The sequence below is a fragment of the Penaeus monodon genome, unplaced genomic scaffold, assembly GCF_015228065.2.
Source record: "Penaeus monodon isolate SGIC_2016 unplaced genomic scaffold, NSTDA_Pmon_1 PmonScaffold_1078, whole genome shotgun sequence".
NCBI lineage: Eukaryota > Metazoa > Arthropoda > Malacostraca > Decapoda > Penaeidae > Penaeus > Penaeus monodon.
The window spans coordinates 1-7,873 of record NW_023639470.1 but is presented as its reverse complement, the minus strand read 5'-3'; positions in this window follow the sequence as shown (position 1 = coordinate 7,873).

Sequence of the window (7,873 nt, the reverse complement as noted above, 5' to 3'; positions counted from 1 at the left end):
TGGATCCCCCGTAGACGATGTAACATTAGGACTAGAGACTACAATATTGGGAAAAGATAGGCAAATGGAATGAAGGGCGTGCAATTTAACAAGGAAAGAATATACAAAGGAGAACAAAGGAAAAACTGAGGTAAAAAAACAGAATAAATATTTAAAAAACCACAGTGCACATGGCACCTCTACATCGGTGTGGTCACAGAAAATTCCCAAAAAACTATCAAGAAACGTTAAAGTGCTACACTTGGGGGAAAAACAATACAAAAGAAATTCTTGTAAGGGGTTTTTAAAATTTGGACTGAAAGGTTCGATCCCAGAGCTCACCCAGATTCGTGGAATACAAGATTACTAGTCATAAATGAATTTTGTCTCTTCTAGAATGTAACAGACCATACCAGCATAAAAGAGATAGATTGACCTTTTATAAACAAGGAGTAAAAATGTTTGTATCAAGATTAAAAACTGAAGCAAGAAATGACTAAAAGTGATTTAATGATGAATGCAAGAAAACGAGAGAAAATAATAGCTCCTTTGAAAAGGTTCAGAAGACATTGATCTCAGGCAGCGTATGAAAGGTATAAAGTAGGAAGAAATTAGTATCTAACTGGGTTCTGAGGGAATGTGCCGCGAAGAATTATGTATCCGTTATTGTTGATTTTCCAGAATTCAGTGAACATGGAAAACTACCAAAACATTGGAAACTTGACAATGTTACACCTTTATACAAGAAGGGCGACAAACAAAACCCTCTATGCAAGCTGTTAGAAAGGATAGTTAGGAAAACAGTGGTTGAAGTGCTTTAAAAATACGTTATGATATAAAAATAAGCAATTTGGTTTTAGGGAAGGAAAGGCATGCGTAGCAAATCTCCTCTGTTTCCATAATAGAGTTTCTGAAATACTACAAAAAAGAGACGGCTGGGTGGATTGTGTATACTTAAACTTTAAGAAGGCATTTGATAAGGTGTCTTTTAAAAGACTATTGGAAATTAGAACACCTAGGTGAAAATGAAAGGCAAACCTCCTCGAAAGGACGGAAGCTTTCTTTTTAAAGTGAGAACCGAAGTAGAGGGAAGCACTTACTGGCGACGAGTAAAGCGGGACCTCAAAAATCGGGCTTGGCGCCGATTAGTTTTATTTTCTAAAATGATTTAGGGTCAAACATAAGCCAAGGTAGTTATCTGAATATGTTTGCAGACACGCAATTGCCAAAAAAAAAAGGATAATGGACTATGTCTCATGCCAGTGCACAGTGGTATGGAGTCCACACTTAGAAAAGGATATAGATAAACTAGAATAAGTTAAAACAGCAGCCACACGATGGCACCTACTCTAATAGATAGAGGTACGAAGAAAGACTACAAAAAATATTTCTTACCTATTTTGGAAGAAAAGAAGAAAAAGAGGTGACATGATAATGATGTTTAACGGGAAGGGTGTAGGTAGACAAAGATGACTTTATAATTTTGGACACAAGAAGGACAAAGAAGACACGGCAAAAAATGCGAGTAAAAAGAGGCGAGAAATATAATATAAACTTTCTTCTTAAATAAACAATGAAAAAGAAAGTTCAAGCAAATTTTGTCAAATAGTTTAATATTCGGTAATAATAATTGAATTGATAGATGAAATAAATATAAAAGATATAGATATACGATATGCCTATACTTCCATCACTCTTTCCATAACATTTACAGTAAACCAAAATGTCTGTCAAAAGAGCGGATACAAATTTTCCTTAATTTTTGTTTCCTTTTTTTGTCAAAAAGCTGTTGTTTAATATAAAATATTATTAATCATGCAATTAAAAAAAAAAGTTAATTCTTACACGTCCGGCATTTACTAAACATAATATCGCATGTCTTTACATTAAGTATAATACTTTGAGAGGACAAACCTTTTTGGCGAAAAGTATCATAAAATGTTTTCCCACGCTATTTTGTCTGAGCGGGAGAATATAAGCTGTTTTTTTTTTAAATAAGTTGACGATGTACAATTCCGTTTCAATTTCTTTGAAATTAATTTTTTATGTTACACAGAGCTTCTTGACACAGACCACACACGCGAGCAAAAAATTACGTCAAAACGGGAATTTTTTTGTAAAAGAAAATGCAAAAGGGGGGGCAAAAAATTTAAACAACAGACGATTTTAAAGGTTTTTTTTTTTTTTTTTTTTTTCCCCATGGTGATTCTGTAAATGAGGCAGAAAATTCGATTAGGGGATTTGTTGGGGAAAGTTTTTTCTTTATGCATTTGATTTTTTAATATTAAAAAAATTTTTTGGAAATTTTTTAAATTTTTCAAAACATTTTTAAAAACAAGTTTACATTTTTGTACTTTTAAACACTAGTGAAAAAAATCATTCATTAATGTTTTGCCTGTTAACGGTTTTTTATCTGCCCGTGAAGTTGCAGAGTCTTTTTTTCTTTGAAAATTTAGCGAAAAAAAAATGTGGAAAAAATGTGATGGGCTATGCCTTTTAGGGAAATTAAAGAAAAGTGTGCATATGGGGCAGTGACGTATACCCGGTAGTTCACACAAGGTGATAGAGTAATGCCATTTTTAAAAGTGGGAAACAGGATAGACTGATTTATACTGGGACGCCCCTGGTTTTCTACCCTCTTGACGCCCCTCGCAGGCTGTTATTACCCTTTCTGCCCTAGGGTACCTTTTTTTACAGGCCGAAACAAGGATCTTTGCCGGCCTTACAAAAAAACCAAAAAAAATATTTTTTTTTTAAAAAAAAGGAGAAATTTCCCCCCCCTTAAAAAAAACTGTCCAATTATTGTAAAAAAGAAATATTTTAAACAAGGGGAAACTATATAAAAAAAAAATAAGTGGAAAGGGAAATAACTAGTTCTTGGGGTAGGGCGCCTCTTTTCTCTCTTGTCTTCTTAATTTTCTTTAATGGACACTCTCATGCCGATATCCATGATCTCATGGTACACCCCCTCTTCGTCAATAACTTCCCTTTTCCTCAATGCTTTTCAGTCCGGCTCACAGAGGCAGCATCAACTAAAGGCATCCACATTCTCATGCACCCTTCCTGGACAGTGCTCCACTTAGTAGTTGTATTCCTCAGAGCCGTCGTCCGTGCTGCCCTTTTAATGGGTGTTCAGTCACTTGAGTGCTACATGGTCTGTGGGCGCAACAAACTGAACTCCATATAGATAGGGGTGGAAGTGCGAAAATCTCCTCACAGTGGCCAGTAATTCCTTTTGCGTATCACAGTAGGCCTGCTCGTTCAGCATGAACTTCTGTACAATTTGGGACTGAGGTTAGCTTGCTTCATCCACTGCAGCCCGTTTCCCGCTTCTCCAGCTTCTCTTTGAAGTTGCTCCTTTACACAGTGATGTCATTCAGGAACATGAGCACTACCCTCTGCATCTCACTTAAAACTTGCTCCATCAACCTTTGAAAGGTTTAATGATGTTCGTAGGAAATCACTCAGAACTGCCTAAGCCCCGGCCAAACGAGATATCCCCCTTCTTTTTGTCTTTTTTCCAAAATTTTTCCCTCCAATGGTAATTGGACTTCATGTCCAAATTGGAGAACCAAGTAGCCTGCTAAGGGGTCCACGGTGTCGGCTATGCGTGGTGGGTATCATAGCCAACAGATTAGTTGCCTGTCTTTCTTTCCAGGCCAGGACTTGTTGACCTTCTTTATCTCAGGTCCAAACTCGCCACCACTCCTCTCCTGGTTTCCTGGTGGGGGCTTCCCTTGGGGCTTAAGGAATACAATGCTTGGACTAACCCTATGTATTTCAGGTCTGCACATCCCTGCTATCACATATCTACATTATTCTATGTAAATGACTAGTTTGTACGCTGTCAAGATCTCTTCTTTTCTGTAGGGGTCTCTCATGTGTTCTGTACTTCATCCGGGTTATTCCATTCCTCAACTTCCAGTTCCTTTGCCAATGTCTATCACCCTGAGTCTGCACAAAGTAATCTATCCCTAGCAAGCAACCCTATTCCAGGTCGGCTATATACACTGCAGTTGCACTTCCAGGCCACCTACTCCCTGCTCTGCCTTTTGTGCCCAAGAAGGCACAGTAGGGAGTGGACGGCCTTCAGGTGTAATTGTGCCGGGTGTGCCCTCTTTGCCAGTGACTCCAAGTCTTGTGTTAGGTGCTGCAAAGATTTGCCTCCTGACCTCCTAGTTTGAATCTTTGTCTTGCCTGCCACCTCCTGGTGCTGATGACCAAACCTCCTTCCCAAAGATGCACTTACACGTTCATATGTAGCCTGTTACATAACTGGTTGATGGCAGCACCTCAAACGGCTTGCTTTTCAGGCCAGAGACCAACTGCAGAGACTTCTCAGCACCATGCCAGTTTCGCACTTCTGCCAAAAGCTCAAACTGTACAACACAATTTTCAAGTGAAATTTTTCTGTCAACATCCTGTGGCTTCTTCCTCTATGCTCCACATTTCGCTGAACATGGTCAGTGAGGGGGTGCACCCTGTAAGTTTGCTTCCTGTGAATAGCGGTAACTTGTTGCCTGGTCTCCACAATTAGTGGAAGAGGACTATCACCAACCTATCTCTCAGACAGTGTGCCCACCATCCCTCCTACACTCCTAGTACCTCAGCCAGATTAATCTCTTCCTTTAAGCCTCACTGCACCATCGTCTTTTTCTTGCACCTGTTTAGTTTTTTCATTTATTTAATATCAGTGCCCACAGTCTGCCTTCTAAAGCTACTTTCATTTGTTCTTAGTCCTTTCGTTTCTTTTATTTCTTCCATAGTGAGCATTTGCCTCCCTTATTTTATGGCCGGATTGATTGTTGCAGTCTCTCTTGCATCGCCTTGCACTGTTTTATGATCTTTTCTTGCACTAAGTCCCAACTCGATTAAAAAAAAAAATCGGCTTCTATCACAACTTCATACTCCTCGGCTTGCTTACTTCTTCACAAACCCCTACTACGAGTTATTACCATGCTGCCCTTTGTTATCAGGAATACTGGCGCGATCATAAGCCACTTTGCCAGCATCTCTGTCAAGAGGGCAAATAACAGGCGATATTTTGCTGCATTCTCTTTATTTATCAGTGATGATACTCATTACATCACGGAAATAGTCCACAAAGTCGGTTATGAAAAATTCTTTTACACAAACTGTGGTGCACCAGATGCCACATTACAGAACTGCCTCCTGGAGTTCATGCTAGGTGTCGAGAGGGCCCCCGAGCACTGCTGCTGGACTGGTGGGACGGTTTTAAAGGCTATCACTTACTTCATGGAAGCTGGAAAGCCTAGAGGTGATATGGTCACCCCATTAAGCTCTGTTATGATTATTAGACAAGGTGGCTCTAAATAATTAAAAAAGAGTTTCTGGAGCATATTACACAAATTTAGGGTGAGGCTTGATTTTTCCAAATCTCCCTAACTGAACAGAATTCAGAAGGACGTTATAATGAAAACTGGAAAAAGGCATGGTTTAAACGATGATGAGAGGGCAATGAGAAGCAATAGGTGCTATCAGAAATACATAAAAAAGCATTTGCACAGGTCTTATATATAACCGAAGCCATTCGTAAGCTGCTTAAAGGGTTGCAATTAATGAAATATATATATATTATATTTTATATATATATTATAGATATTTATATATTTATTTGTTTATTGTATGTGTGTGTGTGTGTGTGTGTGTGTGTGTGTGTGTGTGTGTGTGTTGGTGTTTGGGTGTGTGTGTGTGTGTGTAAATGCAATTAGAAATACTATAAACTATGAACTGCATTATATACAAGTCGGGTGAGTGCTCTGGCTTGTAAGAACACAGCCCCACCTTCTATGAGAACATAACCCTCAGCTATTCTCATCCCGCCCACTTCATTGCTCAGGTCTTCCAAGGAGAAATGAGATGGGGTACCACTTGACAAATTACAAACAGATGTCCACTTGACTTGCACTCACTTCACATTAAACGACTGCATGTGATGAAGTGTAGCTAAAGGATTTGGGTGAGCACGAGGGACCAACCCAGATAGTCTTTTCCCAAACCACCTGAAAATTTGAGTTTACTATGTAGAGAGACAGGCAGAAGTGGAGTTAACCCAGCCTGAGCCACAGACAAGATCCCCTTCCATGGTGGTGGTTGTCCATGGCCATGGCCGGATGAATACAGGTCCACAGTGTGGCCTCCCCACACTCGTTTTGGCTAGCAACCTGGATGAGGGCAAGGGAGAAGGATGATTGGCTTAGCCAAACTAGGTGAAAGACAAATGCACATGAAAAACCAGTGTAAGACTTGACCCCCTGTTCCCTGGAGAACCATAAAAACAGGGTTTGGTGTCATTATGGGACAATTGCTTCAGAAAAGAGGTCCTGCGCCTTTTTGAGGTGTCAAATCGAGATATGCAGTAAACCCAAGCTGTACTTAGGATCCCATCCTTAGGTGTCACATTTTCATATCATATAACAAATGATGGCTCTAAAACCCTTGACCTTAGCATACCGCTCTTGAGGTAATTCCTTATCCGGGCCCAAGAGTTTTCCCTTGATTCAGCGAGTCTCCTTAAGGAATTGCTAATTCAGAGGCCTTCAGAGAAGATAAATAAAACTACTCAGTGGTGGTTAGACTGTATGGTGTGATTATTAAAATTTTTCAGGAGAACCCAATTTTATTAGAGCTGGCCCAGTATAATTTTACCCAGACAACCGAAGACTGATTAATGAGTTGCAGAATGCATATTCATCTTAGATTTCTAGACAGAAAATGATTGGATATGGAATTCCATAAAATACCTGAGGAAATGGAATTGTTCCTCTATGCCGTTTTTAAATTCGCTCTGGGAAACATGGTATTCAAATGCACAGTCTGGGTAATAACCTTGATTAAGATTAGGAAAAGACTGTTTGAGATGTTCTTGACTGACCCTTTTCATTCATTGTTAGTAGACCGGCATTACCTCCTTTCCAAAGAATTCAAGAGCCAATCTCTGTCTAGGTGTATGGCGAAAGTGCCGTGAGGATGATAGCCTGTCCAATTACCACATAAGATAACTTGGACATGAGGGGGGTCTGGTAAAATAAAAAAGCATTAAGCCAGGTCACTTGAACTCCCAAAGTTGGCCGGTTCACCTTCCCTCTAGGATTGTGGGAGCACGAGCAAGACCCGCCTCCAGGACGGGTGACCCTCTCTTTCACAGTAGCTAAAATTCCGCAACATAGAGGGAAAACAAACTATGTTCCCCGTTTTATGTTTTTTTGACCCCTCAGACATGTGGAGAAAGACATTTTTAGAGAAACTATTAATCCACTGCAGTTGCTTAGTTTTTCGTCATTCTAAAAGAATAGGTTCCTGTGCGCACCCCTGGGATCCAAGTTTAGGTGATGTGGGACCTACACGTCGAAACTGACAAACCCATAGTAATCAGCAAAGTCTTATATTTGTCTTATTTTTATTTTTGGGGTATTTTTCTTAGGCGACTTTAACCAAAATCTTTAAAACTGCGTTTATGTCCATGTTTTTGTGTTAATGTATAACAAATTTTATCCGGGTTTCCCTTCCCAAATACTATAAAGATCCTAGAAAAAAGAAAACATGTATCCCGTCCACTTAGTGATAAATGGTAATACGTAAAAAGTTTTTAAGTTTTTAAAGGGACAATGCGAAGAAAACAAAAATGATTGAAAAACGGGGTTTTTGAGAAGAATCTGAGTATTTTCCCCTCTTATTATTATCAAATGATTGACTATGATTTAAACTTTTTTTTATCCTTAAATTTATACCTGATCTCTGGAGAGATTATTGTTTGTACCCAAAAAGACCCAGACCCAAGTAATCTATCCATTTTTGAATTATTTGTATTGTAACGATTTCTCGCCCGATGCTAGGGAAAATTTTTTTACCCCTTTTTTAGTTTTTTTTCTTT